Below are 24192 nucleotides of genomic sequence, written 5' to 3'. Positions count from 1 at the left end.
AAGAGAAGAGAGAAGAGAAGAGAGAAGAGAGAAAGAGAGAAGAGAAAGAAGAGAGAAGAGAAGAGAGAAGAGAAGAGAGAAGAGAAGAGAGAAGAGAAGAGAAGAGAGAAGAGAAGAGAAGAGAGAAGAGAAGAGAGAAGAGAAGAGAGAAGAGAAGAGAGAAGAGAAGAGAGAAGAGAGAAAAGAGAGGCAATTCATATGATGATAAAGCCCTAGGTCTGCTGAAATGGGTGCTGGTGGTCTATGGTTAGAGCAGTACTGAACTCCCACAGGTTCAGCTGCTATACCAAAATCGTAGCATCCCTTAGCCAGATTGTTAATACCTTCTTTTTCCTGGAAATGGATGTCCTTCAATTATTTCTGGCAGACTGCCAATCATCTTTAAGACAGGTCACATTATACACAGCTGCTGTAAATGCTCCATAACTGTTAGGATGCCTTTCCACTTCACGTATTATTTTCTGTACACATTTCTTTTATAGGAAATAATGCAGCTGAATTTCTTACATCTGGAATCCATAATTTTTTTGCTATGAGTAATAGGGAGTTGAAAAAAATCACTACAGAAAGGACTCTGTTGTTAGGAAACCTCTTCAAAACAATTACAGAGAAATTTCATACCACTCATTTTTAGCACATACTTTCTCTTTGCTCAACTACACAAACTGGTTTAATTTCATTGGCCTCATATTTGAAAAATCACTGCTAGACTTTCAGAATGAAAGAGCTAGTAAGAGAACTCCAAGGACATAACACATGCCATAAAATAGCAAGGAATAAGTCAAGATGACCTTATTAAATCCATGATTTTGGGAAGTGTTCCTGTTCAGGACAGTATCCGAAGCACATCTTTCAAATAGAAACAAATCACAATGTTCTAAAAGGTTATCACCTCAAAGAGATTTAGGACTATATGTACCTTTTTAGACCACAGGACTTCACCTGAACACGAATCACAGGTGTAGACAGAAGACACACAGTATTCAAAAGCTCAAGATGCTTAAACATAAAAATATTTATAAGTAAAATATAATGCTGCCTGCAACTCCTATGATAATTAGCACTTTGAATAAACTTCAGCATCTTTGCACCTTACAATTGGATATAGACCACAATTATCGCATATCTGCATGAAATGAACTACGCTGACACTCCAAATGGTTGTTGTTGTGCATTCCCCCCTTTAGTCCTGTCTTTCCCTGCTGATAAATGCCCGTCTGCTTGCTCTTAGAGGAAACTTGTCAGACAGCAAAATCAAGGTGTTCCAAAACATCTCATTTCACTTGGGCAAACAGTGGCAAATAGTCATAACAAAGACTACATCACTACATGCCAGTCCAAATTTGAAACTAAAAACAATAACACTCCATGATTCTTTTTTAATGAAAAAGAAAACACAAATAATCGCTTTGTAAACCAAACATTATATATTAGATGTGGAAGTTCTTGGAACAGAGACAATAAACATTCCCTTCTCAGGAAAAAGAAATAACCAAACAAACCCCTCAGGAGATGCCTATATATAGGATTGCTAAATCTTAACTTTAACAGCTCACCATGACTGTGTTGAAACACCTGACTCTAGGAGTTGTAAGATTAACTAAGATGAAATCATTAGCAGTTAAATGGTGTTTATTAGAAAATCAAATTGCACAATGCCTACAATCTCACACTAGAAGCCACATAAAATAATCTGGTTTGAAATGCTAACTACCCAGACCTAATTTGTTTAGATCTATACTTCTTAAATCTGAAGTTTACAGGTGAATGTCACGCGAGGCTGAGTAAAACTTGTTAAACTTCCCTTTCCATCTTTGGCAACATTCAAAAGACAAGCTTAAAATGAAAACTGAGGAAAAGAAGAGATTGTAAGAAGACTGATGATAAATTAAGATTCTTGCTCATGCATGAACTAGTTGCAACAACTAGCTCTTCTCATCCCTTTCTACTTCTAACATATAAGAAATCAAATTCTAGGGTACAAAAGAGCATTTGACCACACACCACCAAAAACTCAGAGTTATTTATAGTATCAGCTTTGAGCTAACACCAACAAGGCAAAGTATGCTGGGCTCAAAGGAAACAAGGTGCTTAAGTTTCCCTAAACCAAACAAACCAGTAAGATCAAAATGAAACCTCTACAAAGTTCAGCTGCCCCTTGTCATCATCTTTTTGTGTCAGCTGTGATTGTATTTTGCACCACGAGTAACCCAGAAGAAATAATAAGCTACATATTCTGGCAAGTTTTGTACCCACAGAATAATAATTTTTGCAATAAATGAATTACATTATTTCAGTGGCTTCTTCCCTCAGCTAAAAAAACCACAAACAACCCCAAAAAACCCCTTGGCCTTGCTTATAAGCAAAATGAATTAACAGCTTATGTATGGAGAAAGTTGCATGATATTTAAGAACCAGTAAACATCATCCATCACAACATATATTGCGTTTAGCTATAGCTAAGTACTGTTACAGACTATGCCCATATTATAGTATGCCTGCCCTTACCAATACCTTTCACCAGTGTTTTTGTTGAATAGCCAGTTCCTGGACTCCTTGATTGCATATGAATTCTGCTTTTATAGCCTCAATTACTGCAGAGAAGACTAAAGATCATGATTTCAAACAGATTTTCTCATTTGTCCTATTGCTTTCTTATTCAGTACTTTTTCATGGGTTTTTTTTTGAGGATGTGATTTATGTTTCCTGAATAGCTGAGCCTGGCAAAACTACTGCCACCCGGGGATAACAGAATCCAAGAGGAATCACCTGTGAAGCTAAATCAAAATGTCTACGAGTCAGGCACAGAGGAAGGGTTCCAAGGTTATATGCTCCCAAATTATCTGCTCAGTTTATAGGCTTCATTAAAAAAAGTAAAATTTACAGTGGACAAATTTAAAAAGGAAAGTGAAAGTTTACTGCCCAGTTGTATTTACGCAGCATTTCATACACTTCCTTTAAGCTAGAAATTGAAGCATTTTCGACAACTTTAAAAAAATCTAAACTACTACTGTTGACAAGTTTAATACCTGAATGAAAACTATTTACTTAAGTCAATTAATAAACCAGCACTGTAATGCATTTCCCTTCCAGTCTGCAGCATACAGAAATTATTACCTACTGGCACTTGGAGGAGATGCAAGGCATTTTTGAGACATCGAATCTATCCATTTAACTACCAGGTAGGACAGTGCACTCCCTTTACTGAGCTTTGGAATTATTCTGGCTCACAAAAACGCACTGATTGCCTTCACAATTAGGAGATTTAATAAGACAGTATAGGAAAATCAAAGAAAGTATTCCCTTCAAACTTTGCCAAATTGCATTTCTGCAGTTTGCTGCACTTGGAGTGTGCAGACTGACTCCACTTCATGGTAGAAGGCCATAGAAACGCAGACTGCTGGTCTAATAATGCTTTGTGGTTCGGGTTTTTGCTGTCGCTTAGCAGTTACGAAAACAATCTACTTGGCAATGTCAGAATTCACAGCCAAGAAATGTGGTGAGCAGAGCAAAAGTTACATTTACAGCCCTACCTTTTGAAGTATGAGCTAAGGGCTTAGAATGTTGCTATAGTCACATTAAAGTTGGAAATATTGTATTCCCTAGTAGGAAATCAGAACAAACATTGACACTTGTTTGTTTCCCTAAATCATCCTGCATTTTTGCACAAAAAAGATTTCTGTAGCCTGGTTATCAAGTTCTCTGCAACTGTCATTTTCTATAACACCTTTATTAACCATGTGAAAAAAAGTAAAACAAAAATCTTCAATTACCATAAACCAATGCAGATAATTCATTCTGCCAAACTTCCACTGCAGATCTAACCTAATACTCCTAAAAATAATAACAAAATGTTACATGACATGATCTAGGTTATTCTAACACTAATGTGAAAGAGGGACTCCACAGGAGCATAGAGAAAAGATGCAATACAGCAGGGTGCTGTGACCCATGCACTGAGTTTTCAGATCATGAAAAAAAGTAAGCATCCAACGCCCAACATCACACAGGTAGGCTTTGCTGGGAGGCAAAACCTGGCTGGCAGCAGTCCCCTGTAGTGATACCTTTTCAACTCTGCCAACTCTTGCCATCTGGTGTAGCCTGGAGCTGGAGAGAAGCCATCCACAAATACAGAATTTTAGAGGAGACCAACAGATGAAGCCTCACCTGTAAAGCACGGGACTTGACAGACTTGTGTGAATAGGTAGCTCACTGTCTTCAGGACCCACTTTTAGGTATGTTTTTGCACATAAAAAGTTTTGCTTACAAATGCTGTGTTATCCTTTGTAATCCCATGCTGGTATTTATATAAAAATTCCATTACGAACAGTGTTCCAAATATGGAGCAGACTGTCTGCTTATTATATATATGAAATCCATGCTGAGTCCTATGATAACTAGCTTGCAACCAGCTTAACTACAAGATTTAGAGGTAAAGGTGTGTTCCTGATACAGTGCTGCTGCTAATCACACAGCAACCAGCTTTGTTTCAAACATTTTCAGGTTGCAAAAAACATTCGTGCAATGTGATGCTCCCTGATGATAAAGCGTTACCCATTCGCTGCACTCCCTCTCCCTCTCCAGAGGCACAAGAGATTTTATACCAACTCTACATATTTTTATGGCATAACAACAATCTTTTTTTTTTCTTCATGGTCTAGGATGCCAAGCACATTGAGAGAAAGGCATTACTGGGGCTCTTCTGCAGGGGCAATTTCAGGAGAGAAGCAAGTCAAGTTACAGCCTGAGGTTCAGATGAGTCTGTTCTCAGTAACTCACTGAAAACAGATAGAAGGGGTGGGATCGTATTAACCGGGTCACTTTGGTACAAGGGGCCCAGGAACACTTCTTACCTATACTACCCACGTCCCAACTTAAAAGCCTTGAATCTCTCAAATAAAACCCACTCCAAAGTCTAAGCACAAAGTGGGACTTAAAACAACTCAAACCAACAAGCTACATATTACAAGACAAACAGGAGCAAGAAATCCAGGTGAAGTTACAATTAATTTCGAAGCTACGTGCCTATCACTCACGACTGCAAACCCAGAGGGGATTTACCGGCTGGGCTGCTCAGAGGTGGATGAAACAGCAGATCATAACCAAGGAATTCGAACAGGTTTATGCTTTTGTTTTCACAACAATGACCCCTCGGCTTCTAGGTCTAATCGTGATTACATGCTATGGCACTCTTATCCTAGCTGCCGTCACTCTGTAATTTTTAAGCTAATTTCATAAATGCTCTTGCACAATGTATGGGGTTTAAGCATAACTAGGTTTATTTACTGTGATTTCTAGAGGCTTGGGGGTTTATACATGTGGTCTAACAATGAGATTCGGATTCACTGGCTCCAGTCGAATACAGTCCACTTTCAGGCAGCACATCCAAGATGACAGGTAAAAGGCATATTAGCGACAACAGTGCAGAGTCACCCAAACAGCAGGAGAGGCAGCACAGCTGAACCAGCAAACCCAACCAAATGCAGGCTGATGCCTGCTGGAGTGAGTGAGCCGCTCCAAGCTCTGACTTACTGAAAAACACTTGCCTGGATGCAGTGCCAGACCAGGTATAGCCCCAAGCTATTACGGCTCCCAGACCACACTGCAGAAAAGCCTGAGTTTTGCTGGTTGAATTTACAAGGCCCCACTAAAGGCTGACACCATATGGGTCAATACCAAACAACCAGAGATCTTCTGCATTTTCCCCCTCATCCCCTCTGTTCTCAGGCTCTCCATGTTCTCATGGATATGGAAACTCCCCAGCTGGCAGCAAGCTTTTGGCTCAGACTGCAGGGGAACTCTGCAAAGCTGCTTTTGGGCTAGCACTGGCTCCAGGGGTTGAAGAGATGCATCAGCATGGCAGTGCAATGAATGAGCATGCACGGGAGCCAGCACGCCTCAGTGGCACGCTTCATCTGGAACGGGAAGTTGAGTAACGCAGCCCTCAGACAGGGCTGTTTCACCGCGCTGTTTATATTGCCACCACAATACTGAAGCGCACAAGAAAACAGACGTTTCTCAGCAAAGTTATCACTGCCCAAGACTAAATAAAAAACATCTGGAAGCCCCAGTGAAGATCACCAGAAGAAATCTGGTATCTTAGTGCTGATTTCCTGCCCACACTCTATTTAGACAGCTCTTGTGCATACACTTACTCCCTGGTTGCTGCTTCTAATTCTGGATTGAAAACAAATATGAACATACACATCCTCCTATTACATGAGATTTAAGTTTACACATGAAATGTTAGCCAGAAATATATTCTCTTTGAAATACATTTTCAAGATATTCCACATGTAAATAATTCCTTTTTTCATATTTGCCTCCACAGAAATCTAGACTAGATCCTAATTACCCTCTTGTGAAAATTTATCTAGCAGAGGCAGAGACATTCCTACCCAGAATCTTTTAGTAAAACTGCCACAGCAAATGCTGATGCTTAAACTGAGCTGCAACAAATGTATTAAACCCTGAGAGTGGAAAACTGTGTTTGCATCTAGCAACAACTTCCTGAAATACTGATAAAGGAAATTTCCTAAAAATAGAATTATTTGGTTGAAATGTAAGTCAAGGTTTGGTGGGGGATGAATTAGAAAAGTAAGTATTTATTTCATTTGATATTAGGGTGTTCATTACTAAATACAGATATAATTTACCACATCTGAAATCAATGTCAACTTTTGTAACTACAGTCAAGGTTTGGAGGGAAGTGTTGCTATAGCAATACCAACCATAGGAAGGAAATCCACATCAACAGAGAGCATTATTTCTACATACCATTATTTTTATGGCATAGCACTTTAGCAGAAAAGGGTGCAGTAAATCAATAGCAATGCCTATTTTAATCACATAGGTGTAGTTTGGAAAATATTTCATAGAAACACACTGAATAAGGAAATGAAAGACCATGACCACACATTATAACGCTTTGTTTCTTAGTTACTTCAGTGTTGTCCCTCGAATCAGCTTATGTCAGCTAATGTCAAGGGTTTAAATCCAGGCTTCCCCAAACCGAGTCCTGGATTTAGAACATAAAATGTTTTGGATTTAGTTTTAGGATTTTTTTTCTCCTTTTCTCTATGTAATCATAAGCAACCTAAATGAGATCTGATACCCCCTAAACTGGTTTGTCCCCCAGCAGTCTCAGGTCTGCACGGTTTCTTGGCTCAGGCATTAAGTTAAAGAAATAAAACTGGTTTGGGACTGGAAGTGATATAGCCACATTTGCACGGCCATACCCCTGATGCAACTGGCATTGGTCTTAATCTGGGAGTCAGGTAAATGACAAAAGGTGACCAATGTAGGACTGCAATACCTTTTCTTGCCAGCCCCAGGGAGTGCTGGTGCCCAGGGCATGCTGTGGCATTCCCACCCACAGGCTTCTGGCAATGGGACTTGGCTGTGGGTTGGGCAAACCTGGACTTTGGGTGTTTCTTTCTTGTGCAAAGGTTGACCCCATTCTGTCTGTCTCCACTCCTACCTTGGATTACCGATGAAATCATACTCCCATTATCCTGGCTTTTAGTTGACCGGTTTTTTGCCTTTCCATGAGTTGCCTCCTTCAATTAAATCTTGCAGCGCTCACAATTGCAGTCAGATTTAAAAGAAGAAATCAACTCAATTGAAAACAAACAGTCATCAACACTGATCCATGAAAACAGATTTCTAATGGTCCTGACAGCTGATTTTCTCATGTGTCTCTTATTTTGGACAGATCAGTTTGAACAACAGATTTCTATACAGTTCTACAGCTCCCAGCATACCTAGGAAGAGAGAAGGAGTGGCTAAGAGAGATGTAAGTCTTAATAAATAATCTTAATTCAACTGAAATACAAATTAATTGGATTCCTATGGTCATGTGAAGATTGTGGTTTTCCCAAAGGCATGTCAAAAAGGCAGAAAATTTCAAAATGGCTAAGCAACTTAAGCCTACCTAATATCACATAGTGTTAAGGATGACTTGTACATAGATACAATTCAAGTTGATGGCAAGGAGGAAATCTTTGTAGAAGAGGCACTTCCATTGTCCACCATTCCAAATCCACCATTGCGGACACAGAAATGTCAGAACCTTACAAAATTGCACAGCCCTGCTGCCCTGGGCAGGCTCTAACTACTTTGACGTTAGAATCACAGAAAAGCTGGTTGGGAGGGACCTCTGCAGATCACCAGTTAAAGCCTCTGCTTGAAGAGGGACTGTCACCAATTATAGATCAGGTTATCCACAGCTTGGTCCAGCTGAGTCTTGAAAACCTCCGAGGAAAGATTCCACCACCTCTCTGGGTGAAATATTAAAAAAGTCCTGCCACTATTCCTTAGTGAAAAACTATTTTTCTAATGGCCAATCTGAACTTCTCAATCTGCAACTTCTGACAGTCACCCCTTGTTTTTATGATCTGCCACTCATAAGATTTCAGCTCCATAGTTATTGCAACTCCTTTTCAAGCAGCTACAGGCTTCCACAAGACTGCCCCTTAGCCTCTTTTTTGGCCAGACTAAACTAGCCCAATTCCTTCATCCTCTCCTCATAGCTCATGGGTCCCATGGCTCAAATAATCTTAGCAGTCCTCTGTTGCATCCTCTTTCCATTTTTTAAGCACTGTCCTTTTCATTTGACTAACCTCAAAACTAACTGGAAAAGCACAGTACACAACGGTGATGAGGAGGACTGTAACTCCCCCTGATCGGCTGGCCACGCTTTTGGTGTAGACCACTATGCCGTTTGCCTTATTTGCAATGAAAACATGTCACTGGCTCACTTTCCACCTGGTAGCAACCATAAGATCCCATTGCTTTCCCACAGATGTTCTCTTCAGCCAGCAGTTTCCCAGCCTGTACCGTTGCACAGAGTTCATCTGCACAGGCACAGAACTGTGATTATTCTCATGGAACTTCATGAGGTTTCTGTTGGTCCAAAGCTCAGGTTTCTTAAGGTCTAGCTGAATTGAATCTCTACCATTTGGTGTATTAAAATCTCTCTCCTACCAATTTAATGTGATCTATGACTTTTCTCAGGGTGCACTCTGTTCAACAGAGATGTAGCACTACTGGCCCAAGCCCTCACAGGCTACTTATTACTTGTCTCTTAATGGGACACTGAGCTATTGAAGACTACCCTTTGAACCCAGATATCCATGCAATCTATGGATCTAACAATCCATATCTCCAGCCCATTCTTCCACAGCCTCCTCAGTGAGAGACAGCAAAAACCTCACTGAAGTCAAAGTCAGACAATGCTATATCCACTGATGTCCCCGCATACACACAGTTGGTCATTTAATTGCAAAATTTAGAACAGAACTACAATTGCATCACCCATGTCCTTCAGAATCCTAGCACAGATCCCATCCAACCTGCTGGATTTGAAGATAACCAGCTTTTCTAAGTAGTTCTGAAGGGCAAAATATTCTCTGTTTCCTGTGCAACACTGCTTAATTATGTTCTCCTAGACAATCTTTGCTTTTGTACGGTATCGTATTTGGAATAGGAATTTATCACGCCTCTGGCTCGGTGGGCCACACTGCAAAACAGGTCATCCCTTGCCCGCACGCTCAATGCCATGCTGCTTGGGCTCTGAGAACAAAGTATTTATCCTCACCCTGCCCTTATAAAATATGGAAGTGCTGTACCCCTTGACCTTAATTAACAGCCATCTAGCAAACAGTACTTCTCACAAGTAGCCAGCTATATTGGAAGGAAGAAAGCCCAAATCTTTAGAGCACTAGGCCTCTAAATATTGATTAAGGGAGAAGAACAGAAAGCTGAGAAATACAGCACAAAGAGAAAACTTTTGACCCTAACCTTAACAGCATCTCCAAAATAACTGAAGGAATGAAGAACTCACCCTTCTGACACATGACCTTACACTTGCTTAACAGGGCTAAAATTACTATGCTCTATGTGGATTCTGCTAGGATGTGGTTCCTTCAGGGTGTTTTGCTGATTGACTACATACCAAGCAAAATGAATTCCAAATCAAATATAAGAGTAAATGCAGTTTATTATAATATAATACAGGAAAACAGCACACAATATGATAAAAGGAAATAGTACTAGTTATTATGCACAATATGATAAAAGAGCAATAGGAGCAAAGCATGAGATCATTACTGCAAAGCGTTACAGACTAAGAAAAGGATACGTCACCTAATTCCCACCTTAGCATTATCCAGGCCCACACTTTGGCTGGGCAGCACCATTTCAGCTGGTGCCAGGGGTCTCTTGGTAACTGGGAAAATTCCTAAGCGGTCTGTCCACCCGTAGGTGAAGCTTCTGGACCAGTCCCGGAGCTGGCCCGGCTTTATACTCAGTGAAAAACAAAAATAGTTTACATACCTAGTATATGTAAACTTTCAAGTTTAGGCTAAGTGCAGGTGCGCGCTGTCTCATGATTCGTAAGGTTCACACGCGCCGGGGCCGTTGGCCAGGCACCCGAGCGCAGTGGAGTTACCGTCATGACAGAGCTGCACACAGGATTTATCATCTGGATGGTCCTGCTCACACCTTGCTTGTTCAAAAGATGCGCAGGACAAACACCACCTGCTCATTACAGTTGTTCTTGAGCTCCCTGAGCTCCCTATCCAAGTTAGATGATTCCTAATTAAAGACAAAGACTTTTTCAAGAGTAGTAATCAGTTTTATTAATTGATTTTAATTAATTTATTAATTAATTTTCACCACACGGGAAGGAAGGACACCCAGTAAGAGTCCCCTTCACTGACGCAGAGAACTCACCGCTGCCTTGGCAAACCTGCCAGGTTACCTTCCTGAACGCTCAGTGCACAACTACTACATACCCTCTGAATTTACCAGGGACCCACAGAGTTGTCACTGCTTGCTTCTGTGTCAAGAAACATGAGGACCAGAATGTTCTCTTATGGCACTGCTGCCAGGGGTCTTGAGACAAACCCCACTGTGCTGCTGCTAGCTCTCAGTGCTAGGTTGGAACAAAAGAAGGCAAGCCATTCCCACCACAGGCAGCTTTTAAACACCACTCCCTACCATATATGTTAATGCAACGCGTGTCTACTGTGTTAATCTTATTTTCATTGTTAACAGTCAAATGGGAAACAAGCACAAATCACTACCTTACTACTCTTCATTTAGCATGTGGCGCACTGGCAGACCTCTTTATCTGATTTGAAAACTATCGCTTTTACTGAAACTCTACATACCTTGTACCATGGATTATCACTCGTGTCCTCTGCTATGCTCCCTTTGCTTTCAAGGACTAATGCCGCACGATTATAAGGAAAACGCACAGCTCCAATGAGCATGCGAGTAAACACAAAGTGCAGAGGCAAGAGACTTACTATAGCAATAAAATCAACGTGTTCTGGCAAAAAACATTCTCAAGATGATAAGAGGACACTTCACCTGTGGCCCAGTGTATTTTGTTCTCACATCATGCAGTTCTGGTGGAGACACATTATTTTTATGTTTATCCTAAGACATCAGAACATATGGTGCCTTGCTAACACTACACCAGGTATTTATTTGCAATATATTAAAGAGATGATTTAATCAATGGAGTTGCGCTGAACAAGTGGCTTCTACAGTTGTAGGTTTACAATTTATGAATAGGAGATTCAGAATTTGCTTTTTAAAGAAGGTAATTTTCCATAAAATATGGAGAACATGGCATTTTAAAAATATAAAGCAATGAAGTATGACCTCTTTGTCACAGAATTATAGTTAACAGCGTATTCTCCTGGCCTTAATCTTCCTAAACCTTCAAAGCAAGTGTCAAATAGATGCAATACCTCTACCAGTACAAGTGGAAAGTTCTGTTTTGATAAGAGTTTTGCACAGCACTGTACAGAATAAAAAAACAACTACCTATGGGACACCCTAGCAAAAATTCTATCATGAGTTTAAAGGAAGCTGCTGCTGGCAATTATTGAGCACTTTAGATTAAAAGTAGCCCTGAAAGGATATTTTGGGCACTATATGTTGCAGGGACAGGACACACAGTTACACATAGCAGGTAAGAATTTCAAAGACAGAAAGAGACAATAAAAGAAAATTTGGAGGTACTCTTTTTTTATTAAAGAGTCGGCAGTACGGTGTGGTATTTGTATAAAGCTACATGGAGCAAAGCACCAAATGCTGCCAATGCTACTCCAGAATGAAAACACAGACAACACAATGAAAAAATATGTTTAGAGTGAAAAAATATGAGGACTTGCATGCATCATGTGAAAAAGAATCTTATTATCTTGATTACTTCCAATTATCAGACATAATTTTAGCTTACTCTTGTTACCCATGAGACAAGATTCAAGTTTCCTGATATATATCTAGGAATGCTACAAGACCTACTTCTAGAATTCCACTTTTTATTTTTATTTAAGGGCTCACAATCACTTTAGTCACATTAGATGTAGACATATGTGGAAAAGAAGAGAATTGCTCTCTTTGAAGGCACCCTGTCACTCAATGAAAGACAGCTTTACTTTTACAGTATCGTGACTGTTTTAACATTTCAAACACATGAACCTTAGACCACAGACCAGTTCTTATGAAGGGCTCTGGATCAATTTACTTCATCTCCCAGAACAAGAGTTATGTAGGTTGCCATGGAAATTAAATGTTAGTGATGAGTAAAGTACTTGGGTTTTGATAAATGCAGATTATGTTGCTTCAGAAGGCAAGAACTTCCCCATCTTCAAGGATGCAATCTATGGTCAGCTATGGAAACTGGCACTGCATATTATTTTTTTCATTTTTCAACATAACTATCCATTTGTTAAGGTGAAATATTGACAGTTAGATGTGCCAACCTATAACCTTTAAGACTACAAGTTTAAAATCATATTTAGCTTTAAGAACAAAGGAGAGACAGTCAAAAAGCAACCTGTCCTCCTATGTATGTCACCATCCTGGTCTGGGGGAAACCCAGCCCTTCAGAAAAGATGACAGAAATGTGTGCAGTATTAATGCAACTTCAGCCTGTTTATGATTCACCAGCAGAAAGGTGGCTACTGAAATACAACCATTTATTACTTGAAAACCAAAGCTGTAGTAAACGTAACATTAACAGGCAAAAGGTTTATGAGAGAAACCTGAGAAGTAAGACCCCCTCCAGGTGGTGTAGTATGAACAGCTAATGCACCTGTATGCTGTGACTGACTTGCTGTCAGATCAAAGTTTAGTTTTGCATATGCGGTTGGTTCAAGAGTATTACTCCGTTGGCAGAATCCAGAGACTTCGTATTTAAATATGGGATGTTATCACATCGTCTTGGAAGCATATAGTTTCATCTGATCCCCGACTTGCTTGCTGGAAATTCTTTGTGGGTGAGTTCATCAGCAGTAAGCAATGCCTAATCAGTTCTTGAAAAACCCTGAGCTAGTCAAAGCAAGACTTGCCATTGGTAGAGAATTCAGTGTTAACATCTGCAGGTCAACAACTGCCTGCATCTCAGTTGTATATGGTCCAATACAAATGTTCAGCAGAAAAAAAACCACTGGACCAAAACACCTGATGCCCCTTGAAACACATGTAGGGAGCAGCATTCCAGTACCAGGAACTGAACAACTCTTCTCCATGTATCAACTGACTTGGATTCTGCAGCACCCAGGATTTGAGCCAGGTGTCTGTAAAGCACTCATTTTAGCATAAATGAGTTCAGAACATGGTAGAGATGGGTTGAATTCTTTTCTGAGCCACAGGGATTAATGCACAGCCAGTAGTTTGCCTGATGCTACACAGCAATGAAGGGTCAGTGTCAGGCCAAAATGAAGGTGAAGTGATACATCTCAGGCATGAAATCAGTCTTTGTGGATACAGTTAGATACTTTATCTCCTTCCTCAGTTTAGTGACAGCAGAGTGAGGAAAAGGAACAAAACAAAATCCTGGGAGAGAACACAGGGATTAGGAAACAGGGGAGGTAAAATATTAACTGAGAAACGCATCAAGATCAACATTTCCCATCAAATAAATATTTTGTTTAGGATGCTCTGAAACATTGAATTCAAGTATAGTAGAAACCCACAGGCTGCTTTGAGGGTACATGGTACAAGGCAGCAATCACTGAACGTAAACATAAGAATGAAGAAAAAATAAAACTACAGCTAGACAGTGCTATAGCGAAAGTTACCAGTTACCTGCAGAACCCTGAGTTTCCCACTGAGTTGACATGTTTGACTCCTGCACCAAGGTGCAAGATTTGATGGTTGTTTTGATACATACAACAGAGCAACCCTGGTACCTTGGGGCTCCTTGCCCTCTCCTCTCTGCAGCGGTGTCATTAAGTTTATTTCAGATGCAAAGAAAGGCACAAAAATGCACAGAGGAGATCACTGACACTTTGTTCCACACTAGGAGTGTATTAGCTTAGTCAGTTTGCTGTGGAGTATCTAATAAAGATAGCAGCAATGAGGGCTTGAAGGAGGTCACTGGTAGAAGATAATGTCATTCAATGTCTGCAATGTCTTGATCTCGGATTTAATTTCTTCCTGCAGATGGCAAACTGAAGGGCTCCATAGGGAGGTACAAGCAGAACCATATCAAAGCAATAACATACGTTACTGGAGAAAGGATCATAGGGCACGTAAAAAGCTAGGCTGCGAAGTTCCAGCTGCACTCACAGGAATAAAGTGGAATTTACCGCATGTAACATTAGACTACATGGCTATGAGAGCTCTGAGTTTGCATAAACAGATCTTTTGTCAGCAAAGCAAGTAAATTGTTTCTTTGCAGTCTGCAGGATGAGAAGTAAAGCAGTGAAGCCGCAGTTATATGAAGCGAGGGTTAACTAAGGGTATAATTCTGCCTGTCACATTCGATTTAGAAATGTGAATACATGAAAGTTCGGGTGTCTAATTAATGGCCTGGGGACAAACAGTCTCAGCCTCTTCAAAAATTTTTCATCCAACACAGGAGCTGGGTGCTTTACAGCAATAACATTCAATTCAATAGCCAAAGGAAATCTGTAAGTGGTCCTACACTGTGATGTTCTCCTTGACTTAAAGCTAGAAGCAATGAATAAGCTGATATCAGTGCATGCAATAGAAGTTTTGCTAAGGGCTCCTTGTGTATCAAAATTCCACCCTCAAAACTGTCCTTAAAATTAGGTTTCAGCAGAATCATGTCGTCCATTTCAGACCAGCTGATAACAAAGATAAGTCCCACTGACAGCACTGTGAGCATGTACAACATCAGAAAGTGTTTTATGTTTGGCCGGCAAGTCCTTTCCTCTCTCTTCCCCCCTTTTCCCTCACAACAGAGCACTTCTGTAGTCCCCGACTTAGCTATGGGCATATAATGGGGGAATTGCAGAAGAAACATACATTTTTATGCTTGAGCTATGGGCATATAATGGGGGAATTTCAGAAGAGACTTTTTTTACACTTCAAGAGAAAGATTTTTAATACTAATGCCCAGTAAGACTATGTGTTTGTGAATAAGCAAAGACAGGTGGTAAAAGCAGATGGTTTTGAAAAGATCTGCGGCAGTCCCTGGCTCCACCATCCTAGCAGCTCTGCAGGATACTGGCAGAAAAAGCAGTTCCCCTTTTCTTTCCTTGCCTCAATCAAGAAAACCCGCAGCAGCTGACCTCACGGGCTGCCACAATGCCAGGATAGGACCGGCAAAGCTTACTCACTCATGTTCATCCCACCTCCAAACTGCTTCTGCCTTACTGCAGAAGCCCAGCCAAATGCAAGCCAATACAGGCCAACCAGCCACGTCGTCATATGACTGGAGCCACAAAACCACCTCTGTTTCCTGGTCCCAGCCAGGAAAAGAAGGGGCAGAGCTTCTGGTTTCAGCAGTCTAGCACTGTGATTCACCACGGATCACGACCACTTTGCTTCTGGGAGTTGCTTCTGAACGTGTTACTTCTGACCACATCAGAGGACAGTACCTAAGAGTGAGGCATCACTGAATGCTCCAGCGCTGAATCCAGGCGCAAACACGTGCCTTCCTGTACAGACCTCTGCCAAAAGCACTAGCTCATGTTTCTGAAGGCTTTGGTGATGAAGGAGGCATGTCAGAGGCTTCAACCCTGCATAATCAAACAAACTTTCACAAATGGTGAATAATCTTGTCTCGTTAGTCGTAGAGTGACACTGCAATGGGGAGCAATGCTCAGAGAAGCACAATTATTCACACTGTATCTCAAAACAGAGAGAGCAGGTAAAAAAAAGTTTCATGTGTCAACGAGAGCAGTAACAGAGAAACATATTTCCAAATGAATCTTGTGTGTTTGGCCAAAACAGTGATGGCTGCTGCAGCTACAACCTTCTCCAAATTATCATTACTTTACTTAGGGAGCAAAGACCCACTACTAATGAGAAAACAGTGCTAGCATCAGGCTGTTGTTTTCTGCACGCCGCATCAGCTGTGTAGCACACCACTAGTTAGTCAATTGTAACTCCCTTTTGAGATATCACAGTACACCTATTAAGATGACTCAGGCAATTTCATGTCCCACCAATGAATCACTAAATGGTACCACCTTTGGCTGTTATCAAACCCATCTGTACAGCCCACTGTTAACGGCACGCCCATCTCAAAGAACCTTTCAGAAGACTGCTGTGCTCTTAATTCCCAAGCATTTAGTGAATAAATTAAGAATCTCTCTTTTAAGATTTACTAAGATATATTGTAGGAATTACGCTCCTGAAGAGGGTTGGTACCTTTTCTACATAGCATCTCTGCTTTTCAGATTTTCCTCAGAAGCAGGTTAATGGATTGACTCGATGTCAACATTAGACTTACACTACTTAAACAAGTAGAAAATAAGAATAAGTGTATAGCTTTGTAAGAATATTTTCCTTATTTTTCATATATAGCACTGTTTACAAATTGCAATCAATTTACATTTTCATAATTTCTATCACAGTATCAAGATATTTTATGAAGGAATATTCTACAGAGGGTTGTGACACTACCATGTATTTATATTCAGCATCCCCTGAATAAGAAAAGACCCTCCCGAACTATCTATGGCAAAATGAATCCACGCTCTTTACGGGAAATCAGGGAACCTTTCTTTCCTTCAGTCACCAGGGTTTATGGTTGCTTTCAGGAAGGTAAAATTAAAAAAAAAAAAAAAAAGGAATTGTCAATCTAGCTGGCACCAACCTTATACAGCATTGCAGAAACAGTAGTAAAAACTGAGTCTACAATGAAGGTGGACACAAGCTATTCAAACTTGGAATCAAAAACTTACATTTGTTTCCAGAGAACACCCTGTGGTAAAATCGCCTCTCACCTTTGGGTGCAATAAAATGCAGATCTGGGTTTGGATAAGGCAAGGCTGAAAGCTTTAGAAATTACCTGTAAGTATCCAGGTTTGTGATCAGTCCTGCCATCCTTGCATGAGTTAACCAGTTGTTAAGCTTCGTATTTGTTCTGTTAATGCCACAGGACAACTTATTGCTTCTCAAAGCAGATACATGTGATGGATACTGGCATAATGGGTTAAAAATGAAATGAAGTATGAGGAAAACCTATAATATGCATCTCTTAGGGGCACAGCTGCTCCACAATTACTTTCAGGAAGGAGAAAACACTGGAGTTAAACACAATAGTATATTCTTATGGCACAAGGTATCCTTTTCTGTGAGCATGAGTGGAAGAACAGAGCCCTATGCAATTTCCAGTCACTTGAAACTGCCTAGGCATAGGTACAAACAAAAAGAGAGAAATACATGTACAAGCAACTCTTTCAAAAGACAGCTAATATAAGCTTAGAACCAAACACAACTGTAGTTGAATTACAGGTATTTTTGCTAAAACTTCAATATGCCTCGTGCTTTAACAAAAGTGAATGTAGCCAGAGATTTGCGGGAGAGTGGATTTCCAGTTTCCAATAATTACCAATAGAAAATTATATGCCTACACACAAGATCCTACTATTAACTATTTCACTATGTAAAGACCTAATTACCTGTAATTTTAACACTGTATACCACCCAAAGACAACTACATTTTCTAAAGAAAGTCTGAAAGTACTATTTATATGAGAATTTAAAAAAACAACCAACCAACAGATAAAATGTCTACCTTAGATGGTGCTAAAAAAAATAAATAGTTACAGTCTTACCATTCAAAATTCAAATGGAAAAAATGCAATAAAAGGCAAAGCACCTGCTGTAGTATACTCTTTGCTGTGATAACAAATGAAAATGGACTTTTGCCAGACATGGCTCCATATAAAGAAGGCTGAGATGCTACAAGTGCATGGTGACACTATACAGCAGTCCATGGGGACTGATTCACAGCAGTCCAGTAGACATCACACAAGACAGCGAATGAGGGAAACGCTGCCCCATGACTGCTCCCTATGGCTATGACCATCCCGTGCTGAGAAATCATTGTTGTCAGCATCACCACAGCAACAAAGAACTCATGCCTCAACCCTCGCCTTTATCAGCACAGGCCATGAGCAAAAGAGAAAGACTGTAGCTGAAGTTGTCTGCAATTTAAATACAGGGCAGGCAGACTTAGAAGCAACAGGAGTGGTGGTAAAGGTCATTGGCAAAACTGACCCCAAACCTCAATTCAGAGCTCCACATCCTGAGCAGCAGGAGGTAATTTTTAGCATGCCAGAGTAAGGTCCCACCTCCTTCAAGAACACATGTGTTTAAACCAACTTTTGGTCGTCCAAGTTTCCTCTTCCACTCGGTTCATCAAGCCCTTGAATAGTAGAGTACGTCTACACAGGTGACTGGAGACAGACAGCTACCTCTCCTTGCTCTCCAAATTGGCCAGATACAAGCCAAACCAAATCTGGAAGCCATGCAGAAGTGTTAACACAGCACTGAGTGAGCTTGTCAGGCTGCAGGTCCACCCTTATTTTAATCTGGTCCAAATGGGGCTCCTACCGAGTGCGATGAGAATTGGCCTGCTCTTCCCCCAAGTGCATGCCTCAGCTGACTCCTTGATGCATTTTAGTCATGCATTGAGTCAGAGCCAGGAACTCATCCAACTGAAAGCCAGGCCAACAGCAACACCAAGAGCGGATTTGCATTTGGCTGTGATAGTACCAGCACAAGGGAGAGATCAGGAATGCGTTGCCAGAGGTGAGGCGGGCAGGCTGACCCTTTGGCAGGAGCCCACATTTATGCCAAATTAAAATGACCACTGAGTCACACCCTTTGCCTTGTGGAGAGGCCAGTTTTGGTTAGTTCCAGCACAGCTCCACATTAATGCAGGTGAACAGCTCCCAGACAAGGACTGCCTTTGGGTATGAGCTTGTTCAGCCAGGAAACTGAACATGCTTCAGATGATACTTATTTCTAGGTATGTCTGGAGATGCCTAACTCCTTCCATAACCTACCACTAACAACTTAGATAATGTTAATCTCATTGGACAGCATTGCAAAATTGAAACTTTCATTTCTTAAGCCTCCTTTGTGGACCCAGGACCCTCAGGGAATAAGAATGCTATAATTTTTTTATAGTAATAATGCAGCTACTGAGCAATGCTAATACTATCCCCTGCAGCAATTATCCCCAACATTTTCCTACAAATGCAGCAAACCCAAACACCACCACAGTAAGATAAGCAACTGTCCCCAGGTGAGCTGAATACTTATTAGTGGAGTTCCCCCAACCCCACAGTTACTCTCCACTGCCCTTCAGCTTCTGTTAACTACTCAGACCTGTGGTTATCACCAGGAAGAAAAAAAAAAAAAAAAAAAAAGGGTGTGCCTCTGCGCTTTCCATTTCAAAACATGTATTTGTTTTCTCCTTCCTTATGCCCTCATCTATGTGATCTGTCACTTGTATAGATCTAAATGATTTGTCACTGGGGAAAAAAAAACAAAACAAAACAAACAACTGGCAAATCGATCGATTCCTGTGTGGAATGTAAGGAAAAAAAAATTGAAAAGTTTTTGTACAATGACAGTCTAATGCTGCAAACTGGGCCCTCAGAGCAAGGATCTACATTCTGCCACAGGAATTGAAATCGTCAATATCCAAGAGATTTCTGAAGACACTGGCCACTCACTGTGTGCCTCTACCATACCATGCAGACCAAATGGCAGTCTCTGTGCCTTTGGTCATAATACCCATGTTCCCTGCCATAATTCTTCTGCCCTGTGATTACCAATGTTCTCCCTGCCAGCATCCCCACATCACCCACCTGCCCACCCACCTGGAGATCCAGGCCTGTCAGATCTGAACTGACTTTGGGGTGAGCATGGGAAATTTATCAGTCAAAGCTGCCTCCTTAACAGAGCCACAAAGTTTGTGCCTGTTAACAGGTCATTTTCTACTACTTTTCAGGCAGTTTATCTCTAGATTCTTCTTTTTCTGTCCAGCTGACATACTATGTGTTTTACTCAGCCTTTCTTACACAGCCTTCAGGATGTTTTAAAACTACATTTCCCCACCACTAATTTAAACAAGCCTTAATAGGGATTAGAATTGAAACCCAAATGGGCAAAGAGAGGAATTTGCAGCTTTGTTACAGTATCAGATGCATCCTCCAACATCCCCTAAATATAGCCAAAGGCCAGCCTAAGTCTGCTATTGCTTCATGTTTAATTCAGATACCTTTGAGTGAGTGCATCTCCCCCCTGCCCCCCCAATTTTCTATTATCATCACCTATGTATTGAAGTTTATGGTGACTTCAACTTAGGCAAACACCCCAAAACACAGAGGAAATGTTTTAAAAACTTGTTTCTACAAAACTATAGCTTATCAGAGCAAGAGAACACAATAGATCTGGAGATTAAAGCACTACATCATAGCAGGGATTTTACAACTTCTCTACAGCAACTATCAGTGTAATTTTTAAACTATGCAGTTACTTTAAAGAGAAGATGAGTACATTATACAGTAATGAACAGAACTTGCACTTTCCTGCTCAAGAACATTACAGGTAAGCAGGAAATGACGGTGCTTTTGATACCGTAGATGCAAATGAAAACAAACCACAGTAGCAGGTCTCTAAACTGCTATCAGCTCCTTATCAAGTGGAGATGAAGGTTCCCAGAATGCCAGCACATGCAGAAAGTTGCACTGTAATGTGCCAAAGCAATGTGAGCTTTGGTATCAAACGCTTCTGAAAGGCCATGCATTTTATTACACCTTTGAGATCACCCAATAGTTCAATTTTACACTTACTTCAATACAAATTTAAGCGAACCAGGATTAGACCAGATATGGATTTTGAAGTATATTTGTTCTAGCCTAATAACGACCTTCACTGACAGTAAAATCTCAGTCTAAACAAAGATCCCAAACTCGTCTTTTAAGTGAATTCATAGTCCAATATTTCTGGGTGAAACAACCCCCATTTAGCTTTACTGCTTCCCACTGCAAGATAATGGTCTGTCATTAGTTATTCGTCTCTCTAGTTATGCCCTTAAAAGGCTCTGAGGCAAAGACCTAAAAGCAAATTGTTCCGAGTAGCCACATTACTGTAAAGAACTCTGTAAGACAGGACAAGGTCATGTGTCTTTAGTTTCTAGAAAACCGAGGATACCCTCACAGGATCCTGTACCACATTTGGGTTAGATCTCAGTGGTGCCCTGTGGGTGGGCGGGCAGCCGGGGTATCCAGTAATTTCCCAATCAAGGGACAGAAAACAGCACCAAGGCTCAGTAATAAGGAGCCCTCCCCATATGATTAAAACTGTATTGCTGTCAAATACTACACTTTAAAAAAAAAAAGTATGGGCCTAATAGCAGGGAAAACAAAAAGGCAAGCCTCCCCTAAAATTATATTAGACATTTTTTTTTTTTTTTATAGCATCGCACTGAGGATTACCGCTACCCGGAGCTAAACCCGCGGTGAAAGGGCTCAGTCGCCCGCAGGGCTGCAGCCCGGCTCGCCCGGAGCGCCGGCTGGGCTGGGGCGGCCGCTGCCCCGGGGCACCACCCGGGTCCGGGCGGTCCGGGGCTCCGCTCGGCTCCGCGCTGCCCCGAGGCGGGGCTCGCCCCCGGCCCGCCGTACCTGCCCGGCACGGCCCCGGCGGAGCCTCCTACAGCCGCGGGCGCTGCAGCCGGCCCGGCCCCACCGCCCCCGGCCGGCTCCCCCGCCGCCCCCCTCGCCTCTTGGGCATCATCCCTCCACAGCGTCGCCTCATCCTCCTCCTGTGTGTCCGCCCGTCGTCGTCCCCCGTCCCCCAGCGGGTTGTTACCTTCAATTACCGCTTTTCCGACCAATTCCTCTCTCCAAACCGCTGCCCCCACCTTCCCTAGCACAAAAGCAACTCCCGGCAAATAAACGGAGGAGGAAAAAGAAAAAGAAAGAAAGAAAGAAAAAAAAAAAAACCCCACAAACCTCTCCTCCCCCTCTGGGTCTGATACTATATATCCGGCCGGGTGAGGGAGGAGCAGCTCCTCTGCGCTGCCGTCTCCGCTGCCGCCGCTCGCAGCCGCTGCCGTGCGGCCGGGGAGGCGGCTGCCGGCCCGCCCGGGGATGCGGAGCGGCTCAGGCCGCCCGCGCTCCGCTCCGCCGCCGCGCCCGGCCCCGCTTGCCCGTGGCCGCGCTCAGGGTGAGCGGCGAGCGGCGTGGCTCTGCAGCGGGAGCCGGTCGGCACGCCAGGCGCACCGGGGGTGGGCGAGCGGGGCCATCACCGGCAGGACTCGGCGCCGCGTCCGCCCCCGCCTCAGGCCGCCCCCTCTCCCCCGGTCCCCGCCGCTGCCGGCATCGCCCAGCAGCAGCGAGGCGAAGCCGCGTCCCGCTGTCCCCCCCTGCGCAGCCCGCCGCCCCCCCGCTCGCCGTGCCGCAGGGTACCCGCGCACGCCGTAGCAGCCCTCGGAGGAAGTCAGAGGAGCCCGCGAGAAAAGGCTCCCTCCCGGAGGGCTCCTCGCCTTACCGGAGCGGCGGGGCTCTCCTGCCGGCGCGGCCGCCTCCGGGCTCCCCGGGGCGCTGGGGCCGGGGCGGCGCGCAGGGGGCGAGCGGCGGCGGTGGCGGCTGCGGCGGCTCCTCAGCGCCTCCCCGAGCCCCCGCCCGGCCCGCGCCCGCCCCCCGCCCCCGCCCGCCCGGAGCGCGGCGCGATCGGGCAGCGAGGGCTGCGGGCGGGGGGCTGGGCTGCGGCCCCCGCACGCGGCTGGGAGGGGAAGGGACACGGCGACACCGAAACCTTCCTGAATCCGCAACCAAGGGGCAGCAGAAGTGGTCCCTCGGGGGTCCCCCGCGGTGATTACACCTTCGCTCTTCAGGTTACAGCAGAATTTACCTCTGGGCTTACAGTGAGCAGGAAGAACGTTGCACGCAGAAACAGAGTTATAAAACCGGCACATTAAGTTAATTACACAATTTGTCTTACAAGCAATAGGAAAATAGAAGGTGCACAGCATACCTCCTGAGCCGCAAAGCCCTACCTGTGCCGCCAACACTAGTTTTACCACTTTGGCTGTGGAAAATACACCCTCAGAAAGATCTTTTCAACCCAATGTGAGAATCAGCAAGACATGACGCTTTTACATCCTCTTATTACACCTACAGTATGTACAAGCATTAATTAATCTTAAAACATTGCATTTATCTAATTACTGTCTTCAGTATATTAGTTCTGAAAAAAACCAGTCCCAGAGAGGTTGGGTAAGATGCCCACTGATGACTGAATCGGTATCAGAGCCATCAGAACTCCACACACAAAGGGATTAGCTACTACACCCACAGCCACAGTTCTCCAGGCCTCGTCTCCTTTGTCGAGAAGCTGAAAGGCTACAGGTGCCTGCCATTTCCACATGACAACTCCCTGCACGTCCCTCTGCACACCTGGGCACCAGCAGCTGAAGCCTAAGACTAGGTGAAGTCTCCAAAACCTTCACATGTTCACCTCATTCTGGCTGGCGTCTTTAGAGAACATGTCCTGCTACCCTTAACGTGATACCTGGGTGTAGGGGTCTCAGATCAATGTGGACCATAAAAGTTCAGATCGCCTGGGACACAAGATCTGTGTTGACCCCTCTCCACACTACACCTACCGAGTTGGAGTAGGCTTCTATGTGTGGGGTCAGACAGAGCCCTTCAGGGAATTCACCCAGTGCAAAGGGGTGGGATGTGGAGTACACTGACTTCATCATTTGTACGGCTGGAAGCACAGCTGCTGCCTTCACAAACAACCAGGTGCTGCCTATCTCAATGGACTGGAGCACTCGACAGGACAGGGGAAGCTCTGGGTTCAAGTTCATTTTTTCCTTTACAAGGAAAAACAACCTACACCACCTTTTACAGTTAGACTCGATGATCTTAAGGGTCTTTGCCAACCTAA

General features: G+C 43.0%; 1 protein-coding gene across 3 annotated transcripts in view; it reads right to left on the bottom strand.

Moving 5' to 3' along the window:
* FAR2 (fatty acyl-CoA reductase 2) overlaps positions 1-22934 on the bottom strand; it is a 145318-nt gene extending 122384 nt beyond the window's left edge. The window contains exon 1 of one of the 3 annotated variants that reach the window (XM_056341354.1): positions 22789-22934. The gene's annotated coding sequence lies outside the window, so the exon portion shown is untranslated. The other 2 variants (XM_056341351.1, XM_056341352.1) reach the window with 2 other exon arrangements.
* Positions 22935-24192: the final 1258 nt, after the last annotated feature.

Source organism: Falco biarmicus, chromosome 5 (genome assembly GCF_023638135.1).
Source record: "Falco biarmicus isolate bFalBia1 chromosome 5, bFalBia1.pri, whole genome shotgun sequence".
NCBI lineage: Eukaryota > Metazoa > Chordata > Aves > Falconiformes > Falconidae > Falco > Falco biarmicus.
Note: the sequence above shows the minus strand (reverse complement) of the source record. Positions and strands in the feature narration are given on the sequence as shown.